The sequence below is a fragment of the Octopus bimaculoides genome, chromosome 3 (assembly GCF_046866305.1).
Source record: "Octopus bimaculoides isolate indiv1 chromosome 3, ASM4686630v1, whole genome shotgun sequence".
Classification (NCBI taxonomy): domain Eukaryota; kingdom Metazoa; phylum Mollusca; class Cephalopoda; order Octopoda; family Octopodidae; genus Octopus; species Octopus bimaculoides.
In genome coordinates this window covers 153,157,836-153,176,601 of record NC_142930.1, presented here as the reverse complement: position 1 = coordinate 153,176,601, position 18,766 = coordinate 153,157,836, and the positions used below count along the sequence as shown (strand labels likewise).

Genomic DNA, 18,766 nt, shown 5'->3' with positions numbered 1-18,766 from the left:
CTGAAAGGTTGGATGGCTTGAAAAGAGCTGGCAAGGCCAGAGTCTGCACCAGGTTCTATAGTCTGTTTTGGCTTAGTTTCTACAGCTGGATGCCCTTCCTAACACCAACCACTTCACAGAGTGTACTGAGTAGTTTTTACATGGCATCATCACCAATGCTTTTTACATAGCACCAGCACCAATGCTTTTTACATGGCACCTTGGATACCAATTCTTTGAGGTGGATGAGTCTTCTTGAGTACAGCAATGCACCACAATCCTGTCTTTTATCATTTCCTTTGCAAGGCGCAATATTTTTGAAATGACAAAGGACTGAGAAAAAATACTGGGGAACTCTTGAAATACATTCCATGTCTCAGGAGACCCCTAGATAAAAATTAATATGTACCTTCATTAATCTTTCATAAAGTTAAATTTCATAAGTAATTTAACAAAACATAAAACTGCCTTTGAAAGGTTTGGCACTGCTAAATCTATCAAATATTACAAACAATGGTTTAAGAAATTTCATCTTTTCTGAGACCTTGTTAAATCTAAATTTCCCGACAATTCCCTATCAAGGCTTCATAGCTTTTCCATTAAGGTCTCTTACACATACCAGGATTTCCCAACATGAAGGAATATGTTGAACTTGTAATAATAAAATTATGAACACAGAATTAAACACGTGAATTACTTGCAAATGCATTTGTTATTTAAGTTATTTATTAGTTTGCTTTTTTTTTTTGTTTTTATGGAACCCCTAAATACTTCTTGCAAAATCCTAGGATTCTAAAATTTTGTAAGAGTTGGAAATCTTTAATTACTGAGATTTTATCAAAGCATGCAAATAATTATATTTCACAAAGTACAATATGAAAGTTGTTAGTGGTAGTGATAGTGGTGGTTAGGGTTCTGAAAGGAAACAGGGTAGAGAGATACACTCAAGGAGTAAGAGGAGAGGTGAGAAAAAAAAAAGATATATAGAAAGAAAGGAGGAAGCTAAATCCAATCCATCTCATACTCTACAATCTTAAAACACACACACACACACTGGATAAGGTAGTTTTAGATACATTGTACCTGAAACAAAATAAATCAAAAACAAAACAGGAGAAGGAATCGAATGGAATGCCTTTCATCAAAGGTCCATTTGATCAGGGTTGAGATTGGGGCTAAACAACATTGGTTTTGTAAAGGGAAAGAAACTGGCAGTGTGAAACAGCATATATGTGTATATATATATATATATATATATATATATATATATATATATATATATATATATATATAGAGAGAGAGAGAGAGAGAGAGAGAGAGAGAGAGAGATAGATATGTATGTATGTATGTATATATAGTTGAAATTTACAGAAAAACAAAAGACGAAGACAGGTGTATAAACAAGAAACAGATGTGTTAATTTATTTAACGCTCGGGAATGTGAGAAAATCTTTTACATTTCGAACCTACGCTCTTTGGAGCTAGTGGTCAATCATATACATATGTGTGTGTGTGTATGTATGTATATATGTATATGTATATATATATATATATATATACATATATATATATATATATATATATATATATATATATATATATATATATATATTGCTCACTACATTTACAGTCCTTACAGTTAGAGACTCATGGTGGTAAGTGGATAAGAGTAGATATATATTGTTTAAGAGATCAAGGTTGATAGCTTTAGTTACACAGGATTAAAAACAAAAAAAAAAAAAGGAAAAACATTAGAAACAAGTAGTGGTCAGTGTTGCCCAAAATTATTCACTGGAGTATTTGACAATCTAGGATTGTCCCTTCCTCTGAAAGAGATAACAAGACAGCCCTTCCTCCTTCCCCCACTCCTACCAATGTACACACTTCACTATAATTACACTACTACTACTACTACTAAGTCAAAGTAAATGGAGTTGTCATTTTTGGCAATGAGGGTTCAGTTGTCTCTATCAACTCAATTGCCAGCTGACTGAATTTAGCAAGTGAGTGGCTGAGTATTTCAGATGGACATGTGTAGCTTTAATGTTATTCTGAGGCAGAATCAGTATAATACTGTGTATGACAAGACTGTATTGTTGAATTACTAGTACAATCCATCTAATGGGCTTCCACAAAGTTTTTGTCTAACCATTTTCACTCACAAGGAAATAGTAAAAAAATACTTGCCTAAGATGCCATATTGTGAAAGGTGGACCTCATGATTGCAGAGTATACTTTTTAACTATTCAATTATACTGCATCTGTACTACTACCACATCACTACTTCAGTATGTAATATTTATTTTAATTATAAACCTGAGTTTAAAGAACTTAAATACATAAACATCTCCCAAATATATACGGTAATACTTTTCCATAAGAGTTGGTAACAGGAAGGGCATTCAGCCTCAATGCAAGTATGGATAAGTGGACATTAAAATGGTGACAATGATTTTTTTAAACAGTTTCAAATAAAGGAAGCACATACCAATGTTATTTTGCATATTTTTGAACAAATAATGTTGAACAAATAACAGAACCTAACAAAGTCTTCTAAATTAAATTACATCGTTAACAACTATATAATGCAATAATGCTGCTAACAGTTCTGTATGGTAGTGAAACATAGAGAGTGCCAGCAAAGGTGGCCATGAAGCTGGATATGTCCTACCAATGATGTCTACAGAAGATCTTCAAAGTCATTTGGCGAGATAGAATTACAAACGTGGAAATTATTCTCAGAAGCAAATCCTAGCCCCTACAAAACATTAGGACACCGCATTGGTTTTGCTTGGCAGATCACAATTTACACCTGCTCAACATACAATGACATAAAAAAACTGCAATGACATGGGCACCAAAAACAGAAAAACAAGAGAAGGGACAGCCCCAAAATACATGGAGATGGATAGTCCAGGAAGACCTCAAATACACAAGAACTAGTTGGACAAGACATCAAAAAAAGAAAAAGAAAAACAGATGAAGAGCCAACCCAAGAACATCAGGAGCTGGATAGTCCATGAAGACCTCAAATGCACAAGAACCAGCTGCACAAGAGAAAAAAGAATTATAGTACATTGGCCACACAGGATGAATCTTGTTGTCTTCTGCATCTCACAAAAAGCCTAAATAGTAGACGTATACATTACATATCATTAAATCCAAAATGTTCAAAAGGAAAAGAATTAACATTCTATTTAACAAAATACTTTAAATTTTTCAATTTACTTTTGATTTTTAACAATTACAATTGAAAAAATATATATACAAAACCACAGTTAGCAACTTTATCTCCTGGGTGAGCAAAAAGCTACCTCCTGATAGGGAAGCCCTTTTGTAAGGTATTGTGTGACATAGTCTGGAACTAAGAATAATATATTTAGAGAATATATTTGTTGTTGTTTAGCCACATACCAGTCCTGACTGAGAAGACCTATGATGAAAAGTGTTCAAGCAATGACTATTCCAACTGGATTTTAGATAGTGTATCTAGGGGTATATAATTTAATATACCTTTGTGATTTAAGGGAGGTTTGACTGCTGTGTCTGGCAAGTTGAGCAATGGGAATAGAAGCTCCTTCGCTGGTTCATAGGAAATATTGTTTGTTAACACTGGCAAAATGTAAAGATAGAGACTACATAATGTTGTCTGGCTGCAACAATAAGTGGCAAAATAACCTATTTCTCTTTATGAAGTTTGACAGTTTACCAATTAGACTAACTTCATTATTTGGTAAAATAATGAAAATGAATGGATTTTTACTCCATCAATGTGAAACAGTTATTACAATTAATGAAAGGAATCAGTTGAAGAAATTAAGTTTTAGCTTCCATATACTGTAGGTCCAAAAACCATAGTCCTAATAATAAAACGTTACATTCTGATAAGAAAGTTTCAATTAAAAGAGCAATGCTAAGGTTTCAACTGATATTTGTTAGTTGTGTTTAACATGTAAAAAAGGTCTGGTGCTAGATGTAAGCATTTACTTTGATGAGAATATGGGAAAAGAGTTCATTGAAGATAAACGTGGCACCATGTGAAATTGAGGAAGAAATATAAACAGCACTAGGAGAGCCATCTTTATCCTGAAGATCACATTACTAATTTGCAATAGTTTTTCTTCAATTGTCTTAACTCAGAATTTTTATCTGATTTAGGTCTACTTTCATTCTCACCCATTTCAATGCTAACCAGATTCACATTCTTTTCACAATATAGAATCTATAGAATCTATTTTTACCAAGCACAAAACATTAATTTTGAAGAGATGAGTACACAGTTAATAAAAGTGGTCCCTAGTATATTACTGTTGAGAGTTTCAGTTATGACTAGGATATCAAATAGCTGTCTGTGAAGATCTAAAACCTTCTACTACATCACTAGCACTGCATTAATGCCAACATACTAACACTCGAAAAGAAAAGAAAAAAAAGAAAAAATAGCACAGGCCAGGTTGCTGTAAATTGATACCATAAATAAAGCTTATTTTGTTACAAACAACAGGAACATTCTACCATTGACCTAACATGTGTACTTATTGGTTTGTAATACTTAAATTAAATCCTACAGTTTGGAAAGCATCCTGGATACATTACATGAAGACAAAGTCTTCTGTGTTGACTTGGCAATTAAATAAGACTCTTCTTCATGGTTGGCACACATAATCAAGCATAAATTGGTAGAAGCTATTTTTCTTTTTTAATATATACAGTGAAAGAACTTTAGAGATGTTTTGCTCCTTTTTAGGATTACAGACCAAAGGTATTTGCATAACCCTGACCACAGGTTTTGTAGAATACTGCTGGCCAACCTGGTGTAGAGAATCTTGCTCTAGCCTTTCCTCTTCTTTCTTCTTGCTCCATCAAGTTCAATGCCGCAATATTTATTTCTGCCACTGTTTGCAGTCAGTTGCTGTCTACTCCCATGCAGTCACAATCAGGCCACTCATTTCATTGGAATGTTGTTTGATGACATCTTAATAACAGAGTTTCAGACTCCGCTTTGATAGCTTCTGCATATTTTTCATGGAACTCACCCATATCATATTACAGATGATATATTATCAAATGTAAATGGTGAAAGGTAAAATAAAATTTACTGCAAGTTATAATAAGAATTGTGACATATCCAGCTTGTTAGAATTTGAACCACCACCCACCTACACATCATAGTGAACCCTTCTTGGTTCTATCGCTGGCCACCATATAGTAAAAATGTAAGTATGGAGAAGATTCTAGGGAGCCATGTTCTGGGAAGAAAGGACTGAGTATAGTGGCTAGTGCAGGGCTGATGGGGAGGTTAGATGCAACAAAAGAGATGAAAAGTGGAAAGTAAGCTGAGAGTTACGAGATCAGCTAACTACAAGGAACAGAAGCTATTATAATAGTGACAGAAAAGACAGAGAGAAGGGACAGCACACCTGTAGGCTTGAGCCTGGCATGTGCCTGTTAATAGAAAAATAGCTAAGACTCTACTTTCATTAAAGAAGTGGCTATGCTCAAAATGATAGGTAAAATAGATATCATATGTGGCGGATGCATATGAATACTTAGCAGTAAAATGCACATGAAATCAATTCCTTCAGGTGGTCAGAAAGGTTTCTAGAATTAGTCAATAGATTTTATTACCTAGGTGCTCTAATTAACAATGGAGCATTCTGAAAACAAAGCTGTCAGAATAAGGATCATCATCACAGGACAGAAAGGACTCTTTAAATCTTATGTGAGATAAAATAATTTCTCTAATGATGGTGCAACAATAAAATGCACTTAACATGTTCTGTAATGTGGCTGGGTAGAGGAAGGGCAACCAGCCATATAAACTATACCAAAAAGTGTAACATATAAACAAGATTTAGTCCTTGGCTCAGTTAGGACAGTAACTCCAAATGTGATCTGACTTGGTCGTAATGACCTATCCAACATATGCTAACATGGAAAGGTGGAAGTAAAACAATGATGGTAAATGTAAGTTAACTCAAAATTAGATTCAGTAATGAAAAGTATTAAGAACAGACTTCATCCCACATCCTGTGAGTGAGCTGCTTGTCCTATTTGAAATAGCAACAAAATCTCCCATAAATCAAAGCCACCCACTTAAAAAAAAAAAAGAAACATTATGAATAATGTAGTCTTGGATAGACTATGTCTGTTAAAATGAGATGAACAGTTATAGCTTGAACACTTTTGATGAAAGGTCGGCTTAATCATGGCTGACTTGGGCTAAACAACATCCATTGAAAAGAGGCCATTAATATAACTAGGTAATAGAAATAGTTTAAATGAATGATAGTTCATAAAGGTATGTACAGAGCTGAACCAGATATACAAACAAGAAAGAAGATTAAAAAGGACATAAAAATATGCATTGAGTGATTACTAATTGGATCAATGAACATCAGTTTTATAATAACCCTTCTCAAAACTATGGACATTGTAAACCTTACAATGATTTCATAGAAAGATGATGTTAGAGATAAATATCTCCATGACAGCCACTTATCATAGAGGCTTAGAAGCAGGATTTGTTGCATATTTCTAAAGGAAAAACCTATAGGCTGTGGGATTTTCACTGACGTTAAATCAAACATAAAGCATGCAGTATACAGAGTACCATGAAGTTGTGATGGAATCTTTAATTTGAAGAAAGATGGTTTGAGAAAAACAAATAAACAAATACCTGGAACTATAATCTATAGTGAAACAACTTTCGGAGTAACATGTGGTAGTTAAAACTTTGTGAAATATGATTGAGAAGTCCACTTAAATGGGTTGCTCAAATAGTTAACTTAGCAGTACAAGGAGGTACATGAAAGAAAGAGGACAATTATTCAAGGGCAAGATTATTTGAATTTAAAAGCTAAACTATATCTAAGTTGAAAGATTATATGTGACAATGTAGCAGTGATTGTTTTAGTAACAATAAAATTGATGGTCATAGTTTTACAATGCTCACTAAACATTATACATATATATATATATATATATATATATATAGAGTAATCCTTTGACTATTGCAGGTGTTATGTTCCAAAAACCCCTGCGATAGGTGAAAATCTGCAAAGTAGAAACAGTATTCATCATCATCATAATCGTCATTTAGCATCCGCTTTCCATGCTGGCATGGGTTGGATAGTTTGACTGAGGACTGGCAAGCCAGAAGGCTGTACCAGGCTCCAAAATTATTTTTATAATTTGTATATATCTATTTTATTACAAATGCAAAACAACACCACAGAGGAATCGATGTAAGCTTAAATAATAAACTGTGATATGGCGAAGGATTACTGTATAGTCATACCATCTTTATCATAGGCTTTTCATGTCTATGACTACCAATGAGAACACCTACTTTTTTCAAAGAGTTGGGTGTAACTTGAAGGAGAGTTGACTGCTATTTCTAACAAACTGATGCATTACAAAGAGGCTTCCCTACTGGCTCATTAGTTCTGGTGTTGGTGTCAGAACTGACCATGCCAGTCTATATCTACATTGATTTGAAAAGGTACAACTGTACTGTGCAATGTGAAGCATGCATATTGGCATGTAAAATAATTTATTATACACTGAAATTATTATTACACGATGAAGGCTGCGAAATGGCTGTAATCCGGCAGATGTGAAGTAGTCAGATATATTCCCCTCTCAAATCTCCTGATTTTTTTTTATGCTCTATATATTCCTCATGAAATAATTCCATTGAATGAATCTCTTGGATTTCAGCTGCAGAGAACTCTGCATTACACTCCTCAGTATTGGATTACTATGCAATGAATCCATATACTGCACTACAAATTTATATGTGTATATATATATAATTGAAAAAATTGGAGTCTACAAGATGGGGTATGGTAGGACATTTTTTAATCACTACAATTGTTTCCATGCAACGTAGTTCTCCAGGTGTGCAGGTTCTTGATTATGCAACTGTTTGCCTGCATTATGAGATCTAGTTGTGTTTCCTCAGGCGATATGTAAGTTTAAAATTGTCTCTGTAAGTTTAAAATCCTTGATTTCAAGAACATCCTCTCTGTCTGTCATGGCCTGAATTTAGTAGTAGTCACTGAGTTTATCAGGGTGTATTGTTGCTGATGGGCCATTGGCAAACTGCTTTGAAGGTGTAGATGTAGTTGGATGGTGATTCTGTTACTGTTAAAAGTGGTTGCCATTTTAAAAAGATTGGCATTTTTTCAATTATCTATTCACACATGACAAATGCCCAAACACAAACCTGGAAATACATATAATACTATTACTGGATAGTACAGGGTAGATCAGGGTGGATGAACTTCAAACTATACTGTACTACATTCTTAACAGAATATACCATAACTATATATATATATATATATATATATATATATATATATATATATATATATCATCATCATTTAATATCTTCCTTCTATGGATGGTTTGACAGGGAGCAGACGAAGCAGGAGCCTGCACCATGCTTCTGAGTCTGTTTTGGAATGGCTTTTATGGCTGGAGGCCCTTCCTAACACCAACCACCCCATAGAATGGGCTGAATGCTTTTTAAATGGCACCTGTGTGTGTGTGTGTGTGTGTGTGTGTGTGTGTGTGTGTGTGTGTGTGTGTGTGTGTTATAAATATATATATATATATATATATATATATATATATATACATACACACACAGATACATATATATATGTACAATAAGTTTCTTTCAGTTTACATCTAATAAAATCCACGCACAAGGTTTTGGTTTGGGTTATACTAGAAGACTCTTGTCCAAGGTGCTGCACAGTGGGACTGAACCCAAGAGCTCATGGCTGGGAAGCAACTACATATATTTGCTATATAGAATAAGAAGATTTTTGTTTGCTAAAATGTGAAAATGCTACAAGTGAGAGGTACCAGCTGTCCCATAACAATGAGGAACAAAGGCCTCAGATTCCCTTACCAAATTGAGGTAGTAACATTTTATAGGGTCATAAAGCACCGAGCTTCAATAAGAGATAATAGAACTCTGAATTAATTATGATTTGCTGGGGTGTTTAAAACATACATTAAAATACTATTTCAACAGTATTGATATGAATAAAGATGTAGATAAGTTATATGTCAACACAGAGAGGCCAGGATAGGCTGCTGCAAGTAAATAGAGAATGAAAAATAAAAAAAATGATAACATTCCAAAGATAATTCAAATGCTTTACTCTAAGTTATATAGTGTGTGCTAGGTTAGGTTCACATGTACCCAAAGCTTGCAGACAAACATCTTATGTTAACATAGGAAGCAAACTGATAATAAATCAGTTAAAATTCACTCATGACATGGCACAATATTAAACCAGTATCACTTCATATTCTAGCAAATGGACAAGAATTGATTAGATTCTTTGTCTTAATATATTTTAAAAATGATAAATAAATAAATAAACGGTACAAAAGCTAACAGAAGTAATTCTATTAAATAATATATAATATAAGAGCAAACAAAAATAGACTCAATAACACAATAATTATTGATATGAAGAGTTTTATAACAGAACACATATTGCTGACATGCAATCCCTAGATAAATCAAAAAGAACTGATGTAGTCAGACAACAGGAGAAAGCTAAGCAACAAACTTGTCTCTCCCAAACAAACTGATTCATATCTTGCAATCATTTAAGGATTCCATAAAATTCCACCTAGCCATTATTGGCCTCGTTCAGAATAGAAAACCAAACAGGAAAATAACCTATTAAATATATGGCTTTTTGGTAATAACTGTTTCTACAATATAGGCACAAAGCCTGCAATTTTAGGGAATGGAGTAAGTTAATTGCATAGACCCCAGTGCTCAACTGGTGCATATTTTGATTAACCCTGGAAAAAAAAAAAAAAAGAAAAAAATTAATGGGAAAAGTTGATCTCAGTGGGATTTGAACTCAGAACATAAAGAGCTGAAAGACATGCCACTAAGCATTTTGTATGACACACCAATAATCCTGCCAGCTTGCTACCTTATAAAAGTAGTAAAAATTACCACCGCCACCACTGCTACTGCCACCACTCTGCCACAGCCACCACCATTACCATCATCATCTGCTTTACCATGCTTGTATTGGTCAGACATGATTCACTGAGACAGGTTTTCTACAGCCAGCTGCTCTTCCTCTTTCCAGGCAAGGTAATATCCCTCCCCCTCTGTCCAAACATGTTTTCAAAGAAGATTGAAAATAAACGTCACCACTTGTATGAAGGATGAAGTTTGTTTACATTTAGCATGTGATGCCAAGCCAAGGAGACATGCACTTTCTCTCTCTCTCTCTCTCTCACATATGCACACACATATATGTGAATATTCCTATGTATGCATGTATATATCTACTCATACATACACACATACGTACATACATACATACATACATACAAACAATGGGCTCATTTCAGCTCCACCTATCATATCTACTCACAAGGCTTTGGTCAATCCAGGGCTATAGTTAGAAGACACTTGCCCAAGATGTCATGCAGTGGGACAGAACCCAAAACCACTTATTTGAAGCCTGTATCTTTTCCTATTTTGCCAGTAACCTTGAGAAAGGCATGAATGTCACACAATTTCATTGTCTTCTCTTCTACTGAGATATTTTGCATAGCAGTTTTTTGACATCCTCATCTTTCATTCTGAGTTCAAACACCATCAAGGTGAACTCTACCTTTCATCCTTCCAGAGGCAATGAAAATGTACCATTCCTGGGTGGTGCACTGACAAGACTGTAAAAACATCAGATCAGATGCTTGATGGTATTTTCCCAGGTTCTTTGTGTTCCAAGTTCAAATCCCACCACAGCCTACTTCAGTGGATGGAGCTAATCTGTTGCCTGAATTTGCACCATCTTTGGACACCTCGAGTACCTTTAACAAAGCCCTCTCTGTTGCAAGCATTTGCACCAGGTCTCCAGTTTGGGGACACAGTTCTCTCTGTCTGGCTGACTTACTCACTCTCTTTCACTCTCTCTACTTCTCCTTCCCCCCATCCCTCCATTTTAGAGGCTCTGTAAAGAGTCAGGGCACTGCCTTTCCTCTGACTAAAACAAAAAAAGAACTATTAAACAAAAATTGTTAATCAAATGGAAGTGTGGCTGTGCAGTTAAGGAGCTTGCTTCCCAACCATGTGGTTTTGGGTTCAGTCCCACTGTATGGCACTTGGGCAAGTGTCTATTATTATATCTCTGAGCTGATCAAAGCCTTGTGAATGGATTTGATAAATGGAAAACTGAAAGAAGCCTGTTGTGTGTGTGTGTGTGTGTGTGTGTGTGTGTGTACACACGAGGATTGTAAATGAGCATCACTGTTATACAAATGTTGTTGTTTGTTTCTAGTCATCCATAAAAAACATGCCTAACCATGGGGAAATACCTCGTTTGAAAACAGGTGAGGGTTAGCAACAGGAAAGGGATCCAGCCGTGGAAAAAAAAGTATCTCAACAAATTTCTTTTGACCTAAGTAAGCATGGAAGAAAAGGCATTAACCCATTAACATATCCAGCGAAAATATTCTACCTGTTTTATGCTCAAACCAACTAGATCTGGTCTGTCACACCTACCCTACAACGTCATTCTAAAAAGTAAAGAATCAAATCGTGCATGATTAATTCAAGACAGTGTGAATAAAGAAGGTATTATATTTGACAGAGTAATTAGACTGCTAAAGGGTTAAATGATGATGCTATTGAAGCTGGATGATAGGCAGAATCAGTAGAGAACAACAGGCAAAAATCTACTATAGCATCCTTCCTTAACCCTTTAGTATTCAAACCAGCCACATCCGGCCAAAATATTTAGCTTATTTTATGTTGAAGCTGGTTAGATCCAGCTTCTCACCTCAATCCTACAATGTCATTCTAAAACTAAACAATCACATCATTGAAGTCTCAAAGCTATGAGATAATGTAGGATTTAATTCCAAACAATATAAATAAACAAACATTATATCTGACAGAGTAATCTGAATACTAAAGGGTTAAAATGTGTGCCTATGTTAGAAATCATTATGAACCAGACTATTATTAGTAAATTCATCTTCAATGCTTGTGTTTTTTATTCACATGATGTTTCCTTCACTCAGTTAAATGTCCAATTGTTTTCTAGCATATTTCTGCTGCTTAGCTATTTTTTTTATATAATACATTCACAGCTAACAACCAGTGCTGGCACTCATCAAACCTCTCACGGATTATTTATTTATTTCTCGGTTTTGTAACAAATTTTCCAAAACATAAAAGTTTTTCAGCCATACAATTCCTCTCCCTCTACATAAAAATTTTGTTCGTTTGCAGATCAAATTAAAGTGTCTTAAAAGCCACTCTAATGGAAATAATAAAAAAATAAAAAATAGATGAAAAAAAAAAAACAGTTATCTGGTTTTAAGTTATAATTTGGTAAAATTAAAAACAATGAATGCATTTAAATTCATAAATTATAAGATCTGGACAATAAAATAAAAAGGAAAAAATAAAAAAATAAACAAAATAGAGAATTCATTCTTCAACATAACATTTGGCAACCATTTTTACATGCAGTTGAAAAATTTTGAAGCAAATATTGATAATACATGTTTATTCCGTTTATAAAAACAAGAGATGATAAGGTCTAGCCAGAAGCACTGGACAAAATAATTGATTATCTAATGCACACAAGTATAATGTTTCTAGCCTTAGCCTTCGCACTATAGATTACAAATATATATATATATATATATATATATATATATATATAAAATATACAGACACACACATATATGCACATATAAACACACACATAGGGTATATATATTTCTATTAACATTGATACAACAGCACTGAATTGCAATAACAATTGAGCTAAATGCACAAAAAAGACTATGTGTGAGAGAGAGAGAGGGAGAGAGAGAGAAGAGAGAGAGAGAGAGAGAGAGAGAGAGAGAGAGAGAGAGAAAGAGAGTGATGTAGTAACAATACCTCCCTGGTTGATTGCTGGAAACATTAAACACACATGCAGTCTGTATTGGTCCCACCACCACCACTACCATCATCATCACTCTCTTGTATTATCTACAAAGCATTTTTAGCACAAATCCCACACTTATTCCAATAATAACACGAGCATGCTATTATAAAGAATATATCTACTAAACATTCTTAAGCAGCTTAGATAGTTCCTTGATTAAATTAACAAATTTCTGACACAAGTTTGGATTATTTATAAATAATAATTGTTATTATTTCCTGCAATGGCAACAATAGAATGGCCATTATTACATATAGCAATAACTGTTAAGAATTTTGATACAAGGCCCAGTAATTGTGTGCATGTGTGGGGAGGCTGCTGACTACATCAACCCCAGTACTTTGCTGATACTTGATTCTGCCAATATTCCAAAAGGATGAAAGGCAAAGTTGACTGCAGCAGGATTTGAGCTTAGCATGCATGTCACATAGAATGATTTTTGATTTTAGGCAAAAAGATAGGATTTTTTCGGGAAGGATTAGTTGATACCATTGATCTCAGTACTTGGCTAGTAGTTTAATTTATCAACCCTGGAGGTTGGGATGACCTCAATGGGATTTGAACTCAGATCGTATAGAGACAATAGAAAAACCACGAAGCATTTTTTCCAGTACTATAAATATTCTGTTAGCTAGCTACCTTCAACAAATAATTTAAACACAAAGCCAACAATTTTGAAGGGAAAGAGGGATAATCAGTCACATCAGTGCCAGGACTTGACTGGATCTTTATATTAACCCTGAAAGGATGAAATTCAAAGTTGACTTTAGCAGGATTTGAACTCAGAACCATAATTAAATATTGCAAAGCATTTTGTTTGATGCTCTAACACTTCTGCCATTCCACACAATGCAGCAACAACAATCTTCATAAGTTATAAAAAATACTCTGAGTTTTAAAATCAATGATAGATTTCTAAAACATATTTAATTAATGTTCAAAAACACCCTAGAACCAGATGTAGACTCCGTAATAGGTTAATAAGAATTCAGAAGTTAGTGGACAATCTTCCACTAACTAGTGCATGGGATCATACAAGGCTGTAGCAGCTAATTACTTTTTACCATATAAATTAAAATGAAATATATTAAGTATCCATGGCACTTTTAGAATCTTGGGTGCCAAATCATTATCAGTGACAGTGAAAGTGGTGTCATTTCACAGTTACTCTTCCATGCCAGTATGTATTGGATTGGTTTTCTGAGATGGTGTTTAATGGCCAGATGCCCTTCTTGTTAGCAACCCTTTTAGCTGCCCTTGCAACATACTGATTCTAGAGCCAAGATATGCACAGTACTTTTACAGTATCAATGATTGCAATGCAATTCTCTAAAAAGAGATTCACCTGGAAGTTGACAATAATCATTCTTGAAAGCTAGATTCTAGTCAAGAGTTTTATCTGCAAGCCTCCATGCTTGAAGAGTTGAAAAAAATGCCACATCTCAAATCACTTGTGTTTGCATAACAATGTGTTTAATCACATTTTGTACATTTGGTTGTCTGTTGTTTCTGAAGCAGCATGGCTTGGATGAGAATTGATTTTTAGACAGAATTTTACAGCAAGATGCTCTTCCTGATGTCACTTCTAATCTGTTTATCAGTTAAAAAGATTTATATATTCCACAGGTCTTTGAACGTGCAGAGCAACTGGTTACAATGTCAAGATCAGCACTGCTCCACTCAAACACTGACACGTCAAATATCAACATTCACACACACACACACACACACACACACACACACACACACACACACACACACACACACACACATACACACTCACTCTCTCTCTCTCTCTTTTACCTTGCCACAGCAAGACAAATACCTTAATACTTCATGCTAAGGCTCTGATAAAGCTACATGATGTCACACTGACATTTCACTCTGGGTGCACAGTTCCATAGAGCCCTAACAGCAGTAAGCTAATGAAGGTGACAACATAACTCAGTCTTTTATCATTCATTTATGTATAAACCATTATCATTTAATGTCCATTTTCATGCTAGTATGGGTTAGAGAATTTGATAGGATCTGGCAAGCTGCAGGGCTGCATTGAGCTCCAGTATCAGCTTTGGTATGGTTTCTCCAGCTAGATGCCCTTCCTAATGCCAACAACTTTACAATGTGTTTTGGGTGATATTTTTGTGCCACCAGCACTAATAAGGTTACAAGATAACTTGCAAAACAAAAAAGAACAAGGAAAGGAAAAAATCCTCTTAAGTAAGTCAGAGGCTGGGAGGTGGGGTACTGAGGTGGAGTGGAGGAGATGGTTGTAAGCCAAGTGTTGAGAAGTTAAAAATATGACAAGAGTCCAGGTGTCTTGCTATAAAGGACATACATAACTACCCTGTAGTATATAGGAGTGGGAGTACCTGGAATGAAGGTAGAGATGGTGGTGACTAGAGCATCTCTAGATACAAGAAGGTAAATATTTATCTATATATATACACAGATGAAGGGCTTCATATAGTTTCCAGCTACTGAATCCATTCACAAAGCAATAAAATAACATAATCATTGTGTTGGCATGTTTGATGAAATTGTCTTGCAATTGGTGCTGGATTCAAAGACAATTGTAAACTTTGTGACAGAAGAAAAATTAAAGTTAACTATTTTTGTTGTGAAAAAGTTTAATGAAAGAGAATTGGAAACCATGAAACTGCACTGAACTACAGGTATCTCAATACTATGAGATGGACAATCACATCAAAGGAACAGCAGACTTAGAGTGTGTGTGTGTGTATAAATAAAACACTCGGATTGTATTTAATTGTAAACAACTTAATTAAGTGAACAATCACAACAATGAATGTAAAAATACATAAAATATAAATAAAAATAAATATATTGAACTGTATACAACATGCTTTGGTGTACAATAGCATTAGTGCAGATTTATGTCGTATATATTGTTATACTTCACTCAACTTCACTAGGTGGACATTTACATCCAAGTTACAGCAGATTTATTATATAGCAAATGAATACAAGGAACTGACAAGTTGCATTTAACTATAGGCGTCTTAATGAAATGAGCAGTTACATCAAAGTAACACTCACTCTCTCTTGCTCTCTCTCTCTCTACACACACACACACACACACACACACAGAGGCACTCTGTCAGTTGCAATGACAAGGGTTCCAGCTGATCTGATCAAGAGAACAGCCTGCTCATGAAATTAATGTGTAAGTAGCTGAGCACTCCACAGACATGTGTACACTAAACATAGTTCTCAGAGAGAGATCCAGCATGACACAGAATGTGTCAGAACTGAGTTGTACAGGTACAACTCAGTTTTACCAGCTGAGCAGACTGGAGCAGCATAAAATAAAGTGTGTCGCACAAGGACACAATGTGCCACCAGAAATCAAACTCATGACTGTGAGCCAAATACCCTAACCACTAAGCCACACTTTTTCATATATCTTTGAGCCAGGTAACCACACACGTGCTGTTTGGGATATTTTTCATTTTCTTGACTTTCCATTTTCCTTTCTGATGAAGAGCTATGCTTAAAATATCAAAAACCCTCTCTCTTTTTTCCACCTTTACCGAGCATCAAGCTAATACATTCCACATGCACATCCACTTGTTTTGTTATCGTTAGTTTTAATATTTGATTATTTGATTTCACTATATATAAATAGAGAGAGAGACAGACAGACATACAGACAGATATACACACATATATACATAAATATATAGAGAGCAGGCATGGCCTTGTAGTTAAGAAGTTTGCTTCCCAACCACATAGTCATTAATGGCAAGGATATTTAAGTACAAGTAACACATGAGACATTAATGAAAATTCGAGTCAGCTATTTAGACACCCTTCAATTGTTCTAAATTCATGACCCTCTGACAAAAACTTAACAGCACAATGCTCCCAAACTCTGAAACATTAGCAGGTTTCAAACAGTTACTACAGACAAACCATCACACGCTATTATATAGCCTCATGATGTTGGTGGATTGGCAATATCACTGGAGTATTAGAGAAAATGCCATGTGGTATATTATGGCTCTGGGTTCAAATCTCACTGATGTGTCAGCATTGCCTGTCGCCCTTTTGAGACTCAATAAAATAAAGTACCAGTCAAGTACTGGAGTTAGCAGTACTAACTAACCCTCCTCCCTTCAAAATTTGAAACCTTGTGTAACTATATCCAAAACAATTATAAAGGGAGAGGAATGGCAGAATCGTTAAAACATTGATCAAAATGTCTTGCAGTATCTGTTCTGGCTTTTTTATGTTCTGAGTTCAAACCCAGCAAGGACAACTTTGCTTTCATCCTTCTGGGGTTACAAAATAAAGTACCAGTTAGACATTTCAGGATTTGTACCTATGCTAGTTTCAATTATTATATGACTTCATTATTCTGAACCTACTCTTTCTAATAAATAACAAGATATCAGAATCAAGTTTCATTTGTTAAACATATACGAAGAAGACCCCATTTGGTTATGAATGACTATGAGATTGCACCTCAAAAGTTCCCCTCTGAGGTACAAGTCCAAGCAAGATTGTTATGGAAGACCAGCAGTCACCCAAGCTTACCAGCCTCTCCTCTCCTTGCCAATGATGTTATCCAAGGGAAAGGCAAAGTCCAATACAGCTTGGCACTAGTGATGTCGCAACTCATTTCTACAGCTGAATAAACTGGAGCAACATAAAATAAAGTGTCTTGCTCAAGAATACTACACACAGCCCAGTCCGGGAATCGGACTCATTACCTCATGGTTGTGAGCCCAACGTTCTAACCACTGAGCCATGCATCTTCACTATAAACACACGCACACAAACACACCACACACACACACACACATAGTAAATTAGAAGAAATTATTAAGGCCAGAAATTTGTTGGGGAAGAGGTTGTCCAACTACATTGACTCCAGTACTTGTCTAATGCCTTATCAAAATTGGAAGGATGAAAGGCAAAGTTAACTTCAGCAGGAATTGAAATCAGAATGTAGAGACTTGGAGCAAATACAAGACATTTTGTCCAACACTCTAACAATTCTACCAATCCAAAAACAACAACAATAATAATAATAATAATTCTTTCTACTACAGGTGCAAGGCCTGAAATTTTGGTAGGAGGGAGCTAGTCAATTACATCAACCCTAAATGGATGAAAGACAAGATTGACATTAGCAAGATTTGAACACACAACATAAAGAGTCATAAGAAATGCAGCTAAGCTATTTTTCTGACACTAAAGATTCAGCAAGCTCACTACCTTAATAATGATACTAATAATCCTTTCTACTATAGGTACACGGCCTGAAATTTTGTGGGAGGGAGCTAGTAGATCGCATCAACCCCTGTGCTCAACCAGTACTTATTTTACCAATCTCAAAAGAATGAATGGCAAAGTCAACTTCAGTGATATTTGAACTCAGGATGTAATGCTGAAAGAAGACTGCTAAGCATTTTGTCTGGCATAGTAGCTATTCTGCCAGCTCACTGCCTTTCCTCCTCCTCCTCCTCCGCTGCCGCCACCGCCACCACCACCACCACCACCATTACTGATGACGATTTCAAATTTCGCCTCAAGGTCAGCAATTTTGGGGGAAAGAGTAAATCAATTACATCAACTGGTACTTATTTTATCAACCCTGAAAGGATGAAAGAATAATAATAAAAACCAAAATCAGACATGACCGAATAGGACAGCACCTACATTGGGACATCTGTTGTCCTTATGACATTCTTATTCCTAAAAAACTGGTATGAACACAAGTTACAGACAGTAATGTAGTTACTATTCTGAGGGAC

At 35.2% G+C, this 18,766-nt stretch overlaps 1 protein-coding gene across 12 annotated transcripts in view; it reads right to left on the bottom strand.

Moving 5' to 3' along the window:
* Nucleotides 1–18,766, bottom strand: part of LOC106874382 (uncharacterized) — a 194,793-nt gene that overhangs the window by 38,015 nt on the left and 138,012 nt on the right. The gene's annotated exons all lie outside the window — the stretch shown is intronic.